Source organism: Lonchura striata, chromosome 14, assembly GCF_050655825.1.
Source record: "Lonchura striata isolate lonStrDom1 chromosome 14, ASM5065582v1, whole genome shotgun sequence".
NCBI lineage: Eukaryota > Metazoa > Chordata > Aves > Passeriformes > Estrildidae > Lonchura > Lonchura striata.
Window position 1 is genome coordinate 11200668 of NC_140716.1, and position 22887 is coordinate 11223554.

Below are 22887 nucleotides of genomic sequence, written 5' to 3' on the forward strand. Positions count from 1 at the left end.
AAACAGTGCAACTGTGCGGGCTGAGGCAATTCAGCAGTGCTGAAACACCCTCGAGGCTCAGAATCACACAGAATTTCTGATTTGGACACAACACATCTGCTGCAAAGCACCAGAGGATGAAAATATTAATTAGGCAGTATTCTAAACTGGCCACGTGGTCATCCAGTACCAACCAAAAGTGCTCATAGAAGTCTCAGTATCTGGAAGTGGAGCTGTCCATAATGACTGAGAGGGGAAAAAAGGCTCTATAAAGACTCAAGCACATGGTAAAATAGCAAAAACCAGGAAGCCACTTCAGCAGTAGCAGAGCTTGGTGAATACAGTGACAAAACTCTCTGGACTCAAGATAAGAAACCAGAGAGAAATCTCACTGCTGTGTGGCCATCTTGTGATCTATTTGGAGTTTTGAAAATTCTCTAACCAGATTTGTTTGTAATTAGTGGTTTTACATTGGAAGGATATGACCATTTTACACTGGAAAAGCGTCTGATGCTAAAACTTTAGTGCAACTGAGAGTGAAGCTGTTGTGGCTGCAGCAAATGCCATTTCAGTTTGTAGTCTCAGTCATAAAAGTTACTTTGGCACCTAAAAATCCAGTCAGCTCTTCTTGTCCTTTTCTTATATTATCTCTCCATGACCTGGACATGAGCAATTTTTTGCAATATAACAATGGTTTCATTTCTTTGGCTCATTTCATAGGGAGCATTTAAGAACATATTCTTTCTCAGCATGCATCCTGAAGTATCATCTGAATACTACCAAACTGACTAGCACATTAGTAATATAAAATTTGCCTAATTTTACCCTGGTTAATTAGCACTACATTGTTGACTTATGCATATAGAAATGTTTTTGACAATGTAGATGATTCTTTCTCAATTTTCACAGTCCTAAATGAAAACAAGATAAATTTTCTCACAGCAAAAGGATTCGCTTTATATTCATTTTTGGGTATCATAAAATAATACCAATTATTTCCACCTAAAGGCACAGAAAGTACCATTTTAAAATTTCAGGATTTGTTTCTTTGCTGTAGGGGGAATTAATAAACAAAACTGCTAAGAACCAGGTATCAATAAAGCAAATTGTTTATTCTATATTGACAGTCTATCTAGTGTAAGATATTACAGTTTCTCAAAGAGTGAAGATGAATCATTCTTGCTGTTGCATTTATTTATATTAACTCATAAAGCTGTAATACATAGGTTAAGGATAAAGCTATGCTAGAGTATTCATTTTATTTGGTCCACTGGCCAAGGATAAATGGGGTGTAAATCTTGTTGAATGCACAGAATCCCACAGCAGCTGAGGTTGGCCAGCTCCTCTGGGATTCACTGTCCCTCCACTCAAGCAGGAGCAGCTAAAGCAGCTTGCCCAGAGCCACATCCAGCCTGGCACTCTTAATAAAAAGAAATAGAAATCAAATTATGTCATCTGTATTTCCAGATCATTTGATCTTTGAAAGATGAATCCATCTCTTACAATATTACTTCAATGGAAAATCTCCCAGTGCTATAACTTTTCAATCTGCCTTAATCTGATGAACTTCAGCACTTGAATGTCAGGGTTTACTGACAAACTTTGAATCTCTTTAATTTTGTGGCTGAAAAAGGTTTGGTGTAGAGAACAGGGCTTTTACCATTGAAACTGTACAGTTAAAACATGAAAGAAAAGTCTCTCCAAGCATTTAAAAGTTGCTGTGTGAACAATTTTGGACTGTCACTTTGAGTCTTTGTCAGGCAGCACTTTCCACACTGGGCTTTGACAGGTGCAAAGGAAAGTTCCCTGGCTGGGGCTGAGCCAGGCCGTGGCACATGCTGACAAACCAGAGCAGCTCAGTGACAACAGTTGTCTGGAGAAGAGAAAAAAACCCTATGCATGTTTTTAATTGGTAGAGACTGACTGCCAAGTTCATAAATCAAAATTTAAACTTATATACTGCAGAATCCTTCCATTTCAGCTTTCTTTTTTTATCGCATTAGACTGAACAAATTTTGGAGGGCAGCTGGAACTATTGAACACTTTGTTGAACTGTTCTCTGTACTTCGAAAATGCAGAACTCTTCTTTGAAATGGACATAGCAAAGGAAACAAATCGAGATGACTAATTCCAGTAATGATTTTAACTCGTAATTGCATTAGCACTGTCAGCAGAGTCAGCACAAACATCAAGAGATCTGTATGTGTAACTTTGTGCTGCCCTAGTGAAACACACCAGGCCAAATCCTGCTCTCAGTTCCTTTACATCTGGTGTGTCTCTGTCAAATATGATTTGCACCAGTTTAGCTGATGGTAGGGTCTGGACCTGTATCAGCTGGCTCCAGAATAGCTTTACCTGTCCTTTGTGCAGACTGACAAAATCAGCAGAACACAGCACATAACAGCTCCAACAGGAATTGATATGTCCCGGGCTGGCCAAGAAATCAAGCAACTACATTTGCCTAATTCTGATGCAAGGTCCTGTTTTAGACTCACACCTTCAAGGTTAAAAATGTAATTTGGTTTTCCTGTGTTTGGGGGTGAGGAGTGGGGTTACTAATGAGGAAATTTTACAATTTCCTGTATTTGAAATACAAATATTACACTCTCCTTTATTTCTTCCATCCTCAAAAACCATGGACATATCTCATCTATTATACAAACAGAGAGGGACAGAAAAGTCATTTGTCATTATAATCACATAAATGTGTTACTAGCTCTAAAGAATGCCTGACTGAAGGCCAAGAATGCCTCTATTTCCCAGGATGATGAGGCACTTTCTTTTTAGCAACTACTTTAAACTCTTTTGAAATGACTGAAATTATTATATTTCTGGCAACCACTATGAAATTGCTTGCCATCAGAGTCTGACACCAGCACAATGGCTTTCATCCTTTCACAGTGTTTGTGATCAATCCCATACTGATGAGATGTTGCTTGGTTAATCACAGAACAGAGTGAGCCAAGAGAGTAAAGAAGGGTTCCCTGGCACAGACAAATACAGGAGATGTGGCACAGTGTAACACACACTGGTGTTTGGGGTCCTCTCTTCTATTCAGAGCTGGCTTATGGATCAGTTATCATGCTGAGAGCTCTCTGGGACAGCCCAAACCCTGATTTGTATGCACACTGCTCACAAGTGGGGATGGCATCCTGTGCCACCACAACACAGCTAGGAAAGGGACTCATTTGCAATGAGATCATTGAGCACTTGCAAGTTTTGCTAAAGTGCACTCTTAAATAACAATCCATCTGAATCTCACTCTAAAAGCACATCCAGGCTTGGGGAAACCAAATCTGTCACTTGGTCAGCACTGGCTAAGTGCTGACATCATTCCTGAAGTATACCAAAAGGGCTATTGTTACTCTGCCAGCACTGGAACTGCTTCCTGAGTTCCACCTGCTCACATCAGTCCCTAATAAGAGTGAAGGATTCAGTGGAGGAGTCTCTGAGGGTTGAGGGCTGCTTCATCTGCCTGGGGCTCCTATGGCACAAGGAATTCATTTAACAATTTCAAATTTGTATTGGCCTTTATATGCTGCAGTTGTAGAGGAAGAATTAAAAACTTGGACAGAAGGAGTCCTTGAAGGCAAACATCAGTCTTCTGCATTTGTTATACACAACTTTTTGGTTTTACCTCTGAAAGTCATGATTCCAAAGGAACACAATAGCCTGAAAGAGTGGTAAGTGGTGATACCACTATAAATGGCCATGAGTGGATGCAGACAACTGCAGGGGACCTGTGGGTGTCACAATGTGATCCTGAAGCACTGTTTTCTGTCCCAGTGATCCTGTTAAATCATCTGGACTGTTGCTACATGAGTGAGCAAGAACACAGTGATCTGGTTTTAACCAGAAAAGGCTGCAAGGATCATCTCTCCTCATTCTTGTGCCTCAGGGTGTGAGTCAGCCATGGCTTTGTTCTTACCAGGTACCACAGCATCCCTCTCCAGGACATGATGACAGCTTAACCTCAATGGAAGTTACTTCAGAGGGTCCTGTCAGTGACCTCCCTGTGCCCCAATCTCCTCCTCTGAAAGTATAATGCAATCATAAAATACAGCTCTTGGGAGCACAAAGAGATTTATGCAGTTAATATAAATGTACTTTGGAATAACCTATTGAAAAAAAAGCACACAAAAGAGGAGAGCCACAGGAGAAATAACACTGAATTTGAGTCTTTGAGGAATCTGAAAAGGCATCTTTACACATTTATTCCTTAAATAATTCAGAGTACTCTATAAGCAGCCCTTGGATGCAGCACTAGGACATTGGTTTGCTAACATCATTCCACTACAAACATGTGCATTTTAATCTTGCGAAAGTCTCAAGAGTGATTTGGCAACATTTATCAACTAAATGCATTGCAAAAAAGTCATTATTTTCATTTCCTTGATTAAGCTTTTTGGGCACATGGCTTCATGACAAAAGGGATTTTCCAAGATGAAGTTTAAAATTAAGAAGAGAAACAGCTACACATTTGAATTAATATTTTATAAGTTTTCCCTTCCTAATTCATTCCCTTTAAGTGGTATTGATATTTATACACAGAAACTACAGTTTGAAGGAGGATGAAAATACATGAAAAGAAAGAATAGGAAAGTTAAGTTGTGACTGATTTATTTTTCTCTTGATAAGGCAAGAAAAACTCAGTTTATCTGCAGGCCTAATGACTTTTCACTGTATGGCCATATTGCACCAACTTGTACGATGTAATAACAAGAAACACGACTGGGATTTTATATATTCAGGTCAACATGAAAACATCAGCAAGGCAGAGGTGCTAGCAGAGCTGGAAAGCATTGCAGTCATGATCTGCAAGCCCACAGAGTTCCAAGTGTTAGAGCAGATTTCCCTCCTTCACAAGCACTTCATGTTTTAAATTGATTCCTTCTAACTCTATGGATTTCTTGATTCAAGGTCAACGCTTTCACTCCACAGCCAGGAATAGGCAAGACAATAAAAGCTGCAGAAATTAATTCATCTATAAAAGATGCGTGTCATTGAGATTTGAGAAGAATAGAAGAGTCTTCAGAAAGTTGCTGAGTGTAAATATTATCCTGTGTTTACTCAGCTCTGCAGCGTGTGGGACCTGGGGAAGCTCTTTGAAGGTCACATTCAGATGTGCCACGTTCAGGTCTTGGTGCAGGGTCCAACTCCCACAGTAAATTCTGTGTGGCATGACTTAACTGAGTCTAATTTAGCCTCCCACATTCTGAGGTTGTGCTGGTAGGAAGGACCTGGCACTCAGCTCTCTGTGGCATTGATGCCAACTTCCACAATAGCCAGGAATGTCTAGAAATAGTTCTAGAAATATAAAAAGTGTCAGAAGTCAGACTTGTTTATAGGGTGGTTGCAAGGGATCACAAATTACTATGCAGTGAGAGGCATGAAAGTTACATTTTTAGCAAAGAATTCTGGAAGAAAAGGAACTCTAAGGATTAATCTCAGGATCCACACTTGTATGGATGAATATCAATGCTTATCCCAGTGATGGACAGATGAGTCTGACAAATTGCACTGATTATATTTTCAGTCTCTGAGCAAACTGGCATTTTACCTTCATTACTTCTCCATTGTTCTATTTCAAGATTCTCACAAGGTATCTACAGGACAGAACTGAGCTACAAAGCACAAAGACTAGTGTAAACTTACTTTTGTCACGAGAAAAAGAGAAAAGAAAAATCAGAAATAGAATTAACAAGATGAGGAGGACTGGTTTATTTGATTTTTCACTCAATTTGCATCTCATCTAGCTAAAAAGAAAAGAATTTCTGGCGATACTTGTTTGAGGACTCAATGATAAAAATTTATATTTTCTGGATTTACTGCCTCAACACAAAATTTCACACTATATTTTTCTACAGTCAATCCTGTCTTAATGCAATGTAGCACTTAGTCATGCCCTGTAACTTGCCCATATTCTTTATGAAGTAAGTTTACCCCAGTAAAATATTTGAGTGTATTTTACATTTTTCTGTATCAAAGTTATCTTTTACACTAGCAATTACAGAGCCTCAAAGGAACAATTTAACATCAACACAACCTTGAAAGCACACCTAATTTTCTGTTAATTGAAGAAAATATTTAAATTCCATAGGGCATCAAAACCCTCCCAGATTCTCCAGGCTGTCATGTCAAGGCAGCAGTTTCCCCACGGAGTGCTCAGATGGTTTCAGCTCTGGGGTTACAGGGGCACATTGATGGGCTGCTGGTGGCTGCAGGGCTGAGGGGCTCCCCCTTCCAGGGATCCCCCTCCTCATCCTCATGTGTTTAGGTGTGTTCAGCACAGCAGGACTGTCAGAGCTTCATCTTGTCATGACTTTTACTGAGCTTACATAACAAAAACCCGTGGGACTCGGATCCATTTGGGAGTGAAATGTTACTCCAAGAGTAATGAGAAAATGACCCTTTGTCGTTTAGAGTTGTCCCACTGCTTCTGTTGTGCTCTAGGCAGCAGAAAGCAGCTTTTTGCTCTTGCTTTGCACCCAGTGAGAATGGACTGTGCTTGCTCTTGGTGGCTGGGGAGCTCAGAGGTGGAACAAAGCTCAAAGCAGATGCTGAGAAGCCAGAAGAGAAGAGGAGGCAGCACTGCCCATGCCATCTGCTCCCAGCAGAGACTTTTCCCTACTTCAGTTGCTGAATGATGTAAGAGAGGGCTGTGCCTGGGACACCTCACACACACTTTAACACCTACAGGCACTAATTGAAAATGTGGTGAGAGGCCCCGAGCTCCCGGTGTGTGCTTTTAATGTCAGCTCGCAGTTTCCTCTCCATCTGCCCGAGGATTTGAGAACTTCCACAGGAAAGACAATGGCAGCTACAGCACTCATAAAAATAGCCACTAATGTGCCACTTCAGCTTCCATCCTTAAAGTTCCCAGATTACAGAGGAGCAGTTTTTATTGCTGATGAGTTAATTAAGAAATGTAAAGGGAAATAACAGAGAAGTTCTGTCAATTAACTGCTGGTAGAACACACCCCCAGTGATTTGCATGGCTCTCTGGTAACAGGGGAGGTAAAGCTATATGTCTACAGCCAAGGGTTTCCATTTGGCCCCAGATTGTGGAGAAGGTCCATCTTTGTTTAAACTTGCAATACATGAAATTTAAATTATTCTTCATATTATAAAATAAAAGCAAGAAAGACATCTGCAATCCTACGACAATATGATGCTGGTTGTACCCCTTGGGTTTGAATCGTGTATTCAAATAGTTACATTTTATGGGAAGGGCACCAACTTCACACAGTTTTCCAGAGATTCTGGGAAGTATCTTTTAGCTTTAATTGGGGATAAAAATCAATTTTGAATTCATAGGTATTTTTTTCAGCCTTAAGCATGATTTACATCACAAAATAATATAGCATGTTCTTTGAAATGGAAAGTTTTATATATAATTTTTAAAATAATGTTTCCAGTTCTCAATTTCAGCTTAGCTCTATTGATTAAAAAAAATCAGTATGTAGGAGAGCTTGGATTTGCTATATAATTTTTTGTTTATAGTAGCTACAAGACCCAGTCTTATTGCACTAGATCATGCAGCTTTCACCCTTAAATTTATTGAAACAGCCAGTTTTTGCAATAGCTGGATTTACATGTCACGGACTGTATTATGAAGTGCCTCAGCAAGTTAAAACTATTAAATTTTGCAGTGCTTTTTGTGCATATTTACCCTGATCTGGGCTATTCAGCTACATTTTTGCTAAACAGGTCAAAAGGAGAGAATGCCTGTATTATACAATATTTCTGCTGAATAGAGCTTTAATAAATTGACTAGGCTTCTATTTTAATCAAGCATTGTGCACACAGAGCAAAATAGTGTGTGTGGAACAGCCTCTGAACGATCTTGCTGTGTCTCTTTCCATAAAGAAAACGAGCAATTTATAAAAGTACCAGCCTGTTCTGATATTCTAGAATGCTGAATAATATCAATAAGCATCAGAAAAGGGATTGGAGTAGGTCAACACATGATATTAATATCAATTAATAATAATGACAATGATAATAAAAGCTGACATACTTTAACTCTGATCCCTTTCTCCTTACCACAAGCAAATTTGTGTTGTACCACTGGAGCTTTTGGCTGTGTGATTTATGCAAGATGAGGTTCATAATCAAGGAACAACAAGAGTTTCCAAAAGCTGAAAACAAACAGTCTCTAAGAGGCCAAATCTTCTGAAATCAGATATGCGATGCAGCTATTCATTTGCTGATATCTGTAATTTTCAGACTAGAACAAAGAAAAGCAGTTCCGGAACTCAAAAATTACTTACTTGATTTCACAACACAATTAGCAAATCAGATTTTCTGGGTTCCAATATTCATTTGAATGAAACTTGAAGGAATAATTTGTTTATTTCAATATCCTGCTAGGTCAGATACAAAATATGTAACACGATGATCTCTAGAAGCAGAGGATGGGTATTTCGTTCCATGTCATTTATTTGTATTTGCTCATGAGTGTATCCCTAATGAATGACCAAGAGCATCCAGAGGGAAGTCAAGGTGAAAGCAAACAGGAAATGAAACCACTCCATCTCTTTCAGTCTAACATCCAGGGAAATAACACACGAGCATTTACTCCTGCACTATGATGGACAGACAAATGTGAGACATCCCCAGGAGCACCAAAACCAGCTGAGAAGAGCTGATCCTCACAAAATGTAAAAGAACTTGGTATTAAAAGGCAAAATGGTAGAGAGAGATTTGAGACAATGTCAGACAAGGAGTAACAAGAACATTGGGGAAATACAGAAGATACTCCAGACAGAAGTGGTTCTCTTGTGTGCAGGCAAGCAGCACCATGGTGGCTGTACAAGGATTATCCAGCACAGAATTCCCAAACTGACAGGATACCTTCATTCCATCCACCTTTTCCCTTCTCCTTACACTGCTTTGCACCATGTTAGTCTCATTTAAGCAACATCCCTGCTTCCTCCAGCTCATGACTTTATCTCCATCTATCCCCCAGCCCTGGTATCTCTGGTATGACATGTAGCTACTTTTCTGAGCCATGGAACATATTCAAACATCTTTAGTTTGCCTTCCCATAATACCTGTCGAAACAGAGTTCTTCAGATTTAGGTAGATGATGTTATTGAAAAGCTTTTGAGTCCTCTGCAAAACATGAATCATGATCAAATTAAATGCAGAGGGATGCTGGACAGGGAGCAGATGTTCTGCTGTCATCAAGTGAGGAATCTGTCACAGTCTGGAGGGAAAGCAGAAACTTGTGAGCTCCTTAAATTGTTCCCTCCATACACCTTATAAAGTCCAAATTTAATTTGGAAATCTTATTTTGAGTCCTTTGCCATTCTTATCTACCAAGCTAAAAATAATAATGAAAAAATAACAAAAAAATTTAACATAATCCAAGATTTTTATCAAGAAGTTGCCCTTACTAAATTCAGTTTTCCCTTCCAACACAGCTCCTTTGTGCCATTCTGTCACCTCAGTATTTTCAAATCCCCACACTTCTGCTGAAGGTTTGAGGCACTGAAATGAGTGTCACTTAAATGTTTTCACTTGAGCTATTCTTAAATTCTAGCAATCTCTACCAGAGCATCTCCTGGTCTCTTCTAGCTAAAGGTGTTCAGTAAGGAGTGGGAAAAGGATGGAAATTAATGGGAGGAGCTGTCTCACTACAGGAAGCTACAAAGATGCTTCACTGACTCTGTAGAGTTTTCATTGCAGAAACTGCCAAGAGCTCTGGAACTTGGAAAGTTAAATAAATTCATTTACAGTGTAAGACACAGGCTAATGCCATCATTCCAATGCAGAACACTGGGATACATCCAGAGCTAACTGAAAAAAAATTACATGTCTGGGCCTACAACCAGAATGCTTATGGGTCAAATATTACTCAACTCAATTCTTATGTGCTGGAGCAATGCTGTGGAGCACAATGCACTGAACAAGAACTGAGATTAGTGTCACAATCAGTGTGACAATCCTTGGATTGTCAGAGACAAGGCTGGCTGTGACAGAGCATGGCAATGGAAAGGTGGCATGGAAGGAAAAGGCCTTTTCCTCACACAAATTGGTCAAATTGGCATCCATGTAAGAGTGACAGGGTATGGAAGAGAGGTCAGAAAGCACTGGCTATTTGGTCCTTGGGCCACATGCATCCTTCTGAGCAAGGCATCCTGCCACTTGGGTGGAGATTCAGCGTTAATCAGTGGTTCATAAAACAAAAAATTATGATCTGACATGGGAATATAGAGAAGGAATTCGGTGTTTCTTAACTGGATTCATGGGATGTAGAGCAAACTTCCCACCAAGGAGGGCTGTTCGGTGGGGTAAAGCTTTTCACCTTTGGGGAGCTCACTTGAGAGCGCTGAGTGGAAGCAGGGGCTCATCCCCTGAGGATGTTCACAGGACCAGAACTCCCGCCGCCGTTCAGCCCCACCAACAGCTCCATCCGACCACAAAGCCAGAGCAACACCCGCAGGGGCGTGCTGGGCATGAACTGCACTGGCACAGCTGGAGAGAAAATTCTGCAGATGCATTTTGGGAAGAAAAAATTCTGATTTCTGATTCATTAAGCTCTTAAAGGCCTGGGAAAGGAAGCTTTCAGTTTCTGTGGGAAGGTTTTGAGAAGGATCATCTCGGAATAATTGTGAATGACAGACAACTTTGAATCTTTCAGGTAGGAGACTCTCATGTGGTATTATGTGTATCTCCAAAAATTTATTTAAAATAGACCGTGCTGAAGACACAAAGCAAATAGATTAGAAAAAAATATTCTCTAACCTATCATCTTTTATTAAAAAAAAAAAAGGAAAATTCCTACGGCAGAGTGAGCTGCTTGTTTTAATGACACTGGAAAGATTATGAAGGAGTAATGTGAAATTCACTTTGCTTTGGATTATTTAAGAAATTATAGCTGTTCTGTTATGTATTTGCTGAGTCCTCTGGAGCTGGGATTTAGAACTAGCATTGATTTTGCACTGGATAAGACAAAAGGTTTCTATCCTAGGAACACAGAGCTAACACATCAAAGTGAAGAACAGCAGTTAATCTAATTCAGCTTTTTCCCCAGCTCCCCATTTCAGGTGCTGATATACCTCTGTAATTACAAGTAACTATAGAACAAAATGGAAAAAATGCACAATGGAGTCTGAGCAAGATTTGAATAGTTCAAAGGGGGATAAGGCTTCATATTTCACCCAGCATTTTTTGTTTGTTTGTTTTGTTTTAGACAAAATATCTCATACTCTCTCTTCATCTTCTTGGAAATCAATATAGCATCATCTAAATTCATTACAGAAGATAAACTTCATCCATTTTAGACACTGATCTGAAGGAACTTACTTCTGGAGCACCTGACCCAAACACTCCCTTTCACTTTGAGTCTCTGTTTCAAGGACCAGGACAAAACATTTCTTGATCCAAGAAATGAAGTAGGATTTGAATTATTGCACAGGTCTTTTATACAGAGGTGAATTTCGTCTCTTGACCTTGTGTTTTAGTAGATCCAATTTTTAGTCAATTTGATGGTAATCCAATAATTTGGCCTAACCTAGTTTCTCCTTTCATGAGGAGAGCAGGTGAACACTTCTATTTGTGAAGATTGGGCCTTTTTTAAAATTGAAGTTTTTAGCTGTGTTGGTTTTTTCCATGCTGTTTCAGAAAAGACCATTTATTTTTTGTGGTTTTGTTCCTATATTTTTCTTCTGTTTCTTTCTGGCACAGAATAAAAGAGAAAAATTTTAATTATAGGGGTTTTTTTCCCTCTTACTTTTTCTTCTGACTTAGTAAAATTTTGAAAAGCAAAACTTTCAAGCTACTGAAGAGTAAAAAGAAAAACCTACTTCCTCCTGCTGGAGTGATCCCAGATTTTAATATTAATATTTTAATATCAGAGGACAAAAAGTTTTTAAAAAACTGAAATCAGTTTTTCATTCTTAGCCATTGATAGGCCAAAGCACAAGCATTAATTTTGATGGAGCTTTGCAGTTCCCTGAACCAGAATATTTTCCTCTCATCACTCCATATTCCACATGAGCACTGTACCAAAGGCAGCCTCGGTCACACAGATTTCACAAGCAAGATTAGATACAATTGAACACATTTATTAATTGCAGTGTAAAGCCTCAGCAATAGGAGTTTTTACCAGAAATTCCTAATATTCTCTTTTTCTTGCTGGGAAAGGGACAGTTCACCAGCCAAACCACACCTGCCCAGGCAGACAACAATGGCACAGGTGACGACCGAGCTGGTGCTGAACTTTTTGAGTTCCCAGAACTTTTTGCCCCTCTGGTTACTCCATAAGAAAGGGGAAAATGTTCTGTCAACCCTCTGCAAAGATAAGGAGCAGTAAGCAGATTGTATTCCTTCTTGTCCTCACAAGAATCATAATGCTAAAATTTACCTTGTCACAGCATGTGCAATACAAACTATTTTAACTTACCAGCATTAGTCTCCCAACCATTGTGGGAGTTCTACTTTGTGGTTATGCAAGTTCCATCTTCTAATAATTTTATTTTATGTTTAAATCAAAATAATTTTATTTCTGCAATAAAGAACAAATTGTGTCAAATGTCATCCTTTCCAAATGAAACCCTGGCATCCTAAGGAAACCCTGGCATTCAGCAGCCACAGAAAACCTGTTTTTAGGACTAGAAGGTCTATAAAAGTAAGGAGGGCTTTTGTCCTAGATAAGTGTAAAATTTCTGCTTGTGTGGGTGGATTCCTGTGGTGTGTTTAACCAGAATAGAAGAAAATCTAGCGCCTTGGCAAGGTATGGATATAATAAATGCTGTTCATCGCTTCCAGACTGACTTAGACAACCTTAGTACAGCTGCAAACATCTGGTTGCACGAGGTTTTTTCAGGATCAATTTTGCTCCAGCGGAATCCAAACCATGGCTCAGCAGCATTAAAAAATTACTGTTCTGGTCACTTTATTAATGGGGAGAACCACTGGCTTTCAAATAATGCAAGAGAATATGTTTTATATATATGATTTATAGCCCATTGGAGTACTTTTAATTGGATTTTGCTGTTTTCCTGGACCATGACTAGTCCTTTCTTAACTGTTTGCTTTTTCCTAAGAAGTGGAGCCCTGAGAGAAATTATTTTAATGATAATGTGGGCAGAAAAATGCTCCTTGGCAGATTTCAAATGCTGTTAATTATAGCCCCTTCTGGAAATACCTTGCCAGGTGCCTGGAAAATAGTGCCTATGAATACCTTAAATATGAAATCTGTGTGATTTTTACACAAAAATGTTAATTTTAGAGGGAAAAAAAAGATTTAAAACTTTGAGCTTTTCAGGTAACTTTCCATTTTCCAACCTGTGGATTAACCCTTTGTGTATCAGTGCTGGAATTGCACTCATCCACATTCCCTGATGGGGTCATTTTCCCATTCCAGTGTGGACACACACGTGGGCCTGAAAAACCTCTTTTCTCTCTACTCTCCATTTTCTGTTTTTCTGTCAGACCACACTGTGTAGAAAATTCAGGAGTACACTTTCCCACATGCAATCCTGACTTCAAGGAACATAAAAAATGATGGAGTTGGACCATCTAACACTGAAGTAGATAAGAGGTCTCTGCAAGAGTTATTTAGGAAGAGAGATTAAAAGCCTTTTAAATAATTTAAGCATTCAAAGGGCATAACTTATTTCCATAAATAATTTAACATATATATTCTGTGATTAATTAGAGAGAAAAGGCCTCAAAAATTCCCACAGGTAGTGCCTGGGATCCTGACTCTCCCAGAGGGACCTCAAGCAAACACATTTATTGACAATGTAAATGCAGAATATGTCAGAAGGCACCACTGAAATGCTACTGAAAATTCAGACTGGCTTTGCTCTCATGACTGGGGGAATTTTGCCCACAAACCAAGAGGTGCTGTGCTGGGAAGCTGAGCTGAGCCCCCTGGCCAAAGGGCTGAGGTTTTTCATCCCCACATGAGGAGATGAGGAGAGAAACTGGATGAAAGCAGAAGCCAAGCTCTGCCCTCCATGGTGCAAGCAGAAGCCTGGAGCCACTGAATGGAGCAATAAGGATTATCCTACATTTGACATGAGGGCAGTAATTCTCCCTTCTGAGGGGAAAAGAGAAGGAAAAGGGGAGAAAAGAGGAGGATTTGTAAACTAGCACCTGGTGGTTGAATGAGTCAATGTGATGTTTCTTGTTCACCTTTAACAAAATCAGTTGATCAGAGATGCAAGAGAAAGATCTATATTCCATGTTTTGACTTAAAAACTAGTGAGATTTTAAAATACTCTTTTTTAAATCATCATATATAGCACTTGTTTTAGCTTATTGAATTTATTTCATTCTCCATTTTATCACAAAGCAAGAGTAAAAAACCTTAGCTTTGAAGTTGGAGCTCAGTTGCTGGGGGAAAAACAAGTTGGAGGGCTCAGTGATGAACTTGGCAAAAGTTTGGCCCTTTGTGCCAAAGACCACAGAGCAGAGAGGAAACTCTGTCACTGACAATTTGTCAAGAAAAGCTTTCTGCTGGAGTGAATCCCACCTCGTGGCTTTGCAAAATCCTGCCTCCACACGGAAACAGCTTCAGTGAGCCAGGGCTGATTTAAATGTTGCCTCTGCCTCCCTGCTCCTGCCTGTCTTGTGGAGAAGGGACAGCAGCTTGTGAGATCCCTGTATTTCCTTCATTAAACTGCTGAAGTGCTGTTCTTGCCTTCTTCCATCCCCCAAATCAAGTCTAGTCCCTTATCTGGGTTCTAACACAGCACCCAGTCATTGCCATTATCTATTTGCTTCCTGGGAAGCAGCCAGGGCTGGGCACTCCCTTCCCAAAGAGCAGCAGCTAATGAATCCTGCATGGAACTCTAATCCCTCCTGCTGTCAGTGCTGCATCCTCCCCCAGTCCTGCATGGAACTCTAATCCCTCCTCCTGTGTCCTCAGTGTCCCCTTGGGGTTGGCCCAAAGTCCCCCCAAAGGGTAACTCAAAAGTGCTCAAAATCTCCTTGTGCCACAGAAGGGTAAAGTTGTGACCAGGATGAAATCATGTAGGAGAAGAAGTCCTGACAGTGGGGGAAATTCTACCTCTAAATTTGTAATTCCTATTCACTTCATCTTAAAATTCAGCACAGTATATTGAAAGGAAGATGATTACACCTTTCTACCACTAAGAAAAAAATCCAAACCAAACTTGGAAATAATCAGAGAACTTATCAATTCACATCAGTGTCTCTCAGCTGTGGCCTTTTCCTAGAAATACCAGCAAAAAAGTTATTTTGACCAAAAACTTCTATCCACCTTCAGTTGAAATTGTTTGGTGTCAGTGGAAGTGACAACTGTACCCAGCATCTCTGCATTCTCTGTTAGTCAACACTCCAGCTTTCCTGCATCTTCTGCTCTGCTGGCTCGTGGCCATCTCAAATGTTATGTCCTTGAGTAACAATTTTCTGCTTTCCCATTTTTTTCCCCTCAAGCACAATGAAGGGTTTCTTGGCACTCAGTGTGCAGAGATTCATCTGTACAGTCCCCATTGATATTATCTGAGGAGAAAAGTCAAAGACTCAAAACCAACCTACATTATATTTGTCTATTTTTATGACATTTATAATTAAAAGTAAAAGGAGAAAGGGGTGTTTTTATCCATAACATTCCCCACATGTGATAAAGCTTCATGTGTGCATAATGTACTTTGTTTCTAATATAAATGTTTGGGTTTTGTTTTTTCTTTTTTAATTACATTGTCAGACTTTAGTATTATTTCTAAGGAAATTCACTCTCATTTAGGAAAAAAGGAATTCTAAAATGAGCTCATTACTAAATTATATATATCTATAGCTATCTATCTATCTATCTATCTATATATATATATATATATATATTTACAAAAAACTCTTTAAAATACTGATCTGGAAGAATTCTGAGGCTATACCAAAGATGCCACTGTTTCCTAGGGTTAAAAGCTGCACCTGGTGTGTGGACTTTACAGGAATTCAGTCTTTCCAGAGTCCAGTCAGGCTTTTAAACAAGTGCAGAAATATTTTGGGCATCAGGACTCAAACTTACCACCACTGTTACTCCTCAGAGAACTCAATGGGGCCAGACCTGGAATTTTTAAGTGCCCCCTTTTTTGAACATGAGAGAAACTGAGTTTCAATAATGACATTTCTGAAGGACTTCCCACATTGTACAGGGAGAAATCTGGGCTCTGTTGAGGATTGGAAATATTAACAAAAACTTCCAGGAATGCCAAGCTAAATTTTTTTGCTAAATATGTGGAGTGCTGGAAATCAATAGGTACCTCCCACTTGACTCCAAACCTGCAAACACAAATAACACCTCTGCTAATCTTTTAAAATACCTTCATAGGAGAAAACCTGCTTTTATTCATGATGCATTGTAAAGATTTTTAATTATACCTGTACCTATCATAATTACAAAGCCTCATTATATGGTTATACAGCTTCCATTATGAAAATGCAATTAAGAAAATCAAAGAAGAAAAACATCACATACACCTTCCAAAGCTCTGAAAAATAACTTCTGAGAAGGCCTAACTGTGCTGGTTTCACTTGCCTGAGCAGCCCCAGAGCACAGAAACTCAAGGTTTAGCAAAACCAGGCATTAGGTGTGACAGCATCTCTGTGACTCTCTGTGCACCATGGACCAGTGACATTAAACAGAGCATCATTCCAACCTTTCCTTGCACTCCTGCTTGGCACCATCCTGCTAAATTGCTTCCTTTAGCACATTTATCAGGTACTTTCCTGACTTAATGAATATTTGGTGGAGATAGGCAAACCAATTTCTCCTGACAATTACAGCTACACCCTGCCAGCAGGTCTGTAGAAGTATACCACCATTTCCTCAGTTATCCAAAAGATTTTAATTCCACTTCTGGAAAAAAAACTTCTGTCTCCCAACGCTGAGCTTTCAATTTTGGCAATAGCCAGGCTTGTTTCTCCTGTAGTTCTATTGCTCTGCTCCTAATGGAATATTGATCTTTCTAAGGAAGTGTAAAGCAATCAATACACTACAAAGAGGAGACACAGGCAAGAAAAAACATCTCCGTATTCTCTTCATGCCTAATTAGAACAAAGAGAAGTAGACTGAAACCAACAAACCAGAAATGTTTGGATACTAAAGATTATTTGTCAAATCTCCATGCTAAGGAAAAGTTTTGGCACAGATTGGACTCACAAGCGTAATGGGGATGTGGGACTGATTAAATAGGGCCAACAGTTTTATCTGTGCTGTAATGTTTCTGGTATGCATTTATGAGCTTCCTTTGGTTAATTTTGGTACTAAAACTGCAGAAGTCCATAGTGTGCATCCACCAAGAGCACAAAGGTGTCTCTGTGTATGTAGAAATAGCCTCCAGTAGATATCAGGTAGAGTTAGGAGGGATGAATTTGGATAAAGTTGGCCTCACCAGCTTTATCTCTGTGTTTAAGTGAGAGCAAACCTGAGAAAGACAAAATAAAGAGTGGAAGAGCATGCTGGGGAAATGGCTTTCCTAGGTGCTGTCCTGCAATACTTCAGATAAAAGCAGCAAAGTTGAAATGAATCCCCCTCCTCTTTCTGTCCATGTTGGCCAGAGCAGCACAGAAATTGCCCCTTACTCTAAACTGAGGTTTTCTGTTTGACCATACCATTGCCAAAGTCATTTCTCTGCATTAACCAATGACCAGGGATGGTTCATTTGGGATTGGATGCATTTGCTTGGAATCCTCAGCTCCCCTGGACTTCTAAAGTAACACAAGTTCCACAGGCTTGTGTTTTGCAAAGTAATAGTTTATAAAATAATACAATAAATATATGAAATCTTTTATAACAGATTTTAAGAAATCTTTTTTTTTTTTTTTTTTGCAAATCCAGTGTGAGCTCTGAAATATCTCCCCCGTCTTTGCATTGTCACTGTGCTTAAACTTCATCAAGGCAATGATTCTTTTCCCAAACTCTTGTTCCTGTAAAGGAGATACACAAAAACTGTGTACACTCACTAACTTAAAGAGAGATAGTTCCCACATTTAATTCAAGTATTATTGGTGCCTCTTTTAGAGTTTTCCATGAATTAACCTTTCTTGTTAGCAGCCCTTACCTAATGTTTGAGTCATGTCAATTTAGCTGAAGTGGAAGATTTAAACATTTAAACACCAAGGGAAATATACAGGAAAGGAATGGATACAAAATGAATCATTAGCCAGGACTATTAGATATATTCATAACTTAATTTTTTTTTATGTTACCTGTAAGTAGACATAAGAAATTACTCAAGCCAAAAAAAAAAAAAAAAAAAAAAAAAGAAATGTAATGTTTCTGTGAATTGTCCCAAGGCATAAATATGCATTAGCCAATTTTAAAGAAAAAATCCTCCATGAAAAAAATAAAAAAGGAGTATGAAAAGGTCTAAACCCCCATTTTTTAGCAACACATGCAAATGCTGGAGCAAGTTCTGAAATATCTCCTGGAATACAAAATTTTCCTCCTTATGGAAAAGCATGAGGACTAGCCCTCTTTTTTGGAGCATTAACAAGTAAGAATGAGGCACAGAAAATGGAAAAAAAAATTCACAATAACTTTACTATAAAACATAATCCTGATATTAACAGGAGATATTTTTTCACCCTTATGTGTGGAAAAGAAGCTGGTAGTGAGAATCCAATAGTGTAAGGAAATGAAGAGAAAGAGAAGAAAAAACTCTTCATTCAGTTCATATCACACAGCCAAAGTGAGGAAGGACTGGAAACAGCAGGTAAAGAACATCTACCATAGGGGTGCAATTTTTTTCTTACACATTGTTTTGCCTTGCTCTAACTGTGCCACAGTCCATGAGCATTCATTCACTCAGAGATCAACGAGCCCAAAGTTTCAGGCTAATTACAGAAGCTGAAAGCACCCTTTCTGCACAGAAAAACATTTTAAAATTTAAAAATCCCAGCAACTAGACTCTTGTTCCCTCCACTTCTTTCTGTGCATTACCTTATTATTCTAATAGATATCCCAGAATTTGTGTCCTACTAGTAAAAAGGATGAGATATCATTTTGATACAGTCCAGCTGAATGATTTACAGCATCAGATAGAGGAAAGAGATTGCCTTATCTCCATCTTTCAAAAGATGCTGAGTGTAGAACTGACTGAAATTAATTTCTGGTTTTTTGCTCCTAATCAGATGACTGCAAATAATCAGAAATCCTCCCAGTCTCTAGGGTTTTTTGATATGGGAAATATGATTTTAAAATCCTTTGATGAGAAGAGGCAGCAATAGCTGTTTCAAATTGCCTTATAATTCTTACATATATCTAAGAATGGGGAATAAGCTGCAGGAACCTCAAAAATACAAAAGACAAAAATTCTGCTGGGCACTTGCCTTGGGATTCTCTCTTGCTATCTCTTGCTATGCTGAATTGATATCATAGGTTTTCACAGAAATTAGATCCATTTGATCAAGAGGCAAAGAAAGCTATTCAAGAACAGTGAATAAATAGAAGGTGAAAAGCAAGAAGAATGAGTATTTCTCAGTAATGGAAATGTTGGCAAGAATTGGAAATAACGTACAGAGCCCCCATCCAGAAGAGACACATGGTTAATTTTAATTTTAACCTCGTTTAGAGCATGTGATTCACTGCCCCATTTAGCTCAAAATTAAAATTAAGCATGAGCTTAAGTGCTTTGCTGGACTGAGGCCATATACAAGAGTACATTGGTCATGAATCCATATGCCATAGGTTGATTTGGAATTGAAAAGTCAAAGCTTTAAAATAAAACCTGAAAATCTTTACTTTGTTTATTTTTAGTGCAGGAACGCATTGGCAGCATGGAAATCTACAGCAGTTACACAGTTCTCTTGAGAAACTAATAAAAAAACAAAGAAAAATCCCTAAACATTTAGCAGATTAAATTAATCTAGAAAATTCCCAGAAAGAAAAGCAGCTTTAAAGGACAGGCTGCACTGTCCTATGTCTGTGCCAGGTTTCCCTGTGCAGGTTTCCCCATCCCAGAGCACACAGCTCAGAGTCCCTGCTGCAGTCAGAGAGAGCTGAGCAAAAAGCTGCTCTGAACATCCTAGTTCAGCATATTTCTGACTGATTTACCTCCTGGTTATCCCTTAGCCAGAGCCCGAGGAGAGGCAAAATCCCTGGGCATGCTCAGGGAAATGTCACTTCTAACGTCACCTCTGCAGCGCTGGAGCCACAATGCCTTTCGCTGCCCAATAAATTCCCCAGGTGAATGCAGAGAAGAAAGGGAGCCACAATTCTGTCTTCTCCTCACTCTAAGTGATTTGTTACCTGTGAGTGCAGAACAGAGCAGGCACAGCAGGAATTAAGTGAAGGAAACATGCCCTGAGTCCCCAGAAGCACTGCTTTGTTACACTCTATTTTATATTTGTGCAAGCAGCTCTTAGGATTTGGAGCAGATTATTTTACCACAATAAGGGGGAAAGAGGCAAGACATACCCACACAAAAATAAGCAGGAATCTCATGCAAATGCCCTTGCCTGAGCTACTGCTTCAGTTTCCCTTGCTGAGGTGTCCTGGTTGAAAAGTTCCTTAGGCCAGGCACAGTGGGCAGCTCTCCTGGTGCCCAGGGCACACAGTGCCAGCAGGGCAAGATCAGCAGCCAAGGGCTGGGCTGCCCAAGTAAGAGCTGCCCACTGGTGGCTGCTTTGCAAAGGTTTGCTTTCACTATTAACAGTTCTGGAAGTTGTGGACAAAAATAATTTTCTTACATTGAAAACTTATTTCTAACCCCCCCCCCCCCTCTTTTTTTCAGAATATACTCTATCTTTATGAAAAGTTCTCATAAAGTTTTTGTCAGTCCCAAAATTAGACATTTAAGCTTGAGAGAAATAAGACTTTCTTATTCCAGAGGACATCAGCATTTCAGATAAAAGACACCACATTGCTCTGTAATGCTCTGGCATCCCTGTGCCAGAACCTCACCACCCTCTCATTAAAGATTTTTTTCTTAATATCTAATCTAAACCTCCTCTCTTTCAGTTGTAAGGGTACACAGACTTACTGTCTTGGAAAATAATGTGATTGGGTAGTTTCATAAAGGTTTGACAAGGAGGGGATTGAGAAAGGAAATGCTGAACTTGGCATAAAAGATTATCAATATCACACCCTTTTAACCTATAATTTCTCTTAAACAGGACTGACCTCCCAAGTCTGTAGAGTATTATCTGACTCAAATACATGTATGCTTGTTTTTTAATCTTCAAACATGACTAAATATTCAACATATACTTGGAAAACATAATTATATAGCTAATGTAAGTCCCATTTATGGTAAAGCCACTGGCATAGAAGCAATAGAGAGAAGCAAATGACATGCAAAATAATGCTGTGGGCAAAGCAAACTAGAACAATTGAAAAGGGATAAAGAAAGGGGTAATTATCTAAATGGAACATAACAGCCATTAGTCAAACATTCACAGCTTGATCTAAGCCCCACTGAAGTTAACAAACAGCTCCCCTTTGAGTTCGGCAAGTTTTGAATTAAGATTTTAAACATTAGGGAGAAGAGTGTTTGGTGATATTTATGTGGGTTTACCTTTTTTTTTTATCATTTCACCCTCAAACTCTGCAATAGAAAGGCCATGAAGTAGCAGCTCCTCTTCATTAAGCAGAAAATAAAGTAGGTGGCTTCAGAAAGGCAGCTGATGTTTAGCAATTATTTCAGACACACCTGGCTGTACATGAGTGCCACCTCATGGTGGTGGCATTGGGTTCCAAATGCTTGGAAAACTGTCACAGAATAAGATTTCACTTAAAACCCAAAATATGCTCATTTAAGTGATAGTTTAGGAGCTTTTCTAGACACATACCAGAAGGGTATACTCTGCTTTGGAATATACAGAAACAGGCTGATTTGCTGAGCCTGTTACAACTCCTTTCATACCGGGATGAGTGAATAAAAATTTGTCATTCTTGACTCTCCTTTGGATGGAATTTGTGTCCCACAAAGGTTCTGCCCAGTCTGCAGATGCAGCGTGGCAGAGCACAGCTCCAGGTGTGCCTCTGCAGGGCTGTGTGCATTTGCTAAGTCTTGAGAAGAAACAGAAAATATTCAGGGCAGGCCCCTGGAGACTGAATCACCTGGAGCATCCACCAGGTACTCCCAGACTAAGAGCCAGATGGCTGCACTGCATTTTACAGTGAAAATCCATATGTTTTATTTTAGCAACATTTATAGCAGGGACAATTGATCTATAGGAGGAAAAAAAAAAAAAAAAACCCCACACTTTAAAAGAGTTCTAATTACATGCAGCCCTGTCATGTTGCTAAATGAGGCCCACTGCTGTTTTATGAATAATTCGCAGAATTCATTGTCAGTAAATTATATTAGGAATTGGGAATAGGCTCTGAACTGCACTGCAGCAGGTTTTTCCTTCCCTACTGCCTTCTTGTAATACATTCAGAGTATTTGCTATAACTACAGAACATAATTGCAATTATACTCAAAGACAAGAAACTATAACATACAAACAGCTGTTTCATTTCCCACCAGACTGTGATTTATACTTAAACAATGAAAGTAGCTGAGTAACCAAGTATGGAGACTCTTTCTAATCAATGAACCAAACAAAATGGTTTATCCATAGAAGGTGGTAAATGGGAATGTTAAAGTTTCTTTTAAACACTTTTAGGCTGATGCCAGGAATCTCCCAAGGGCTTATTTTTCCTCCTGAATCCAGTATTTGTAGCATATCCTGGGAGAAAAGTCACCCAAAATCCAACACAACCACAAAAGAGAATTTCTGTAATATACATGTAAGGAGGAAAACCCAAGAACAAAAGAGCAATAAACAGAGTGAAGGGGAAAGTAGTCTTTGATTATGGAGATAACACAGTCTAGAGCAAAGGCTGCTCTGGAAAACAAAAGCTCTCATGGATTCCTTCCAACTCAGCATATTATGTGAATTTTTTATGGAAAGAACAAGTCTTCAGACACTGAGTTCACT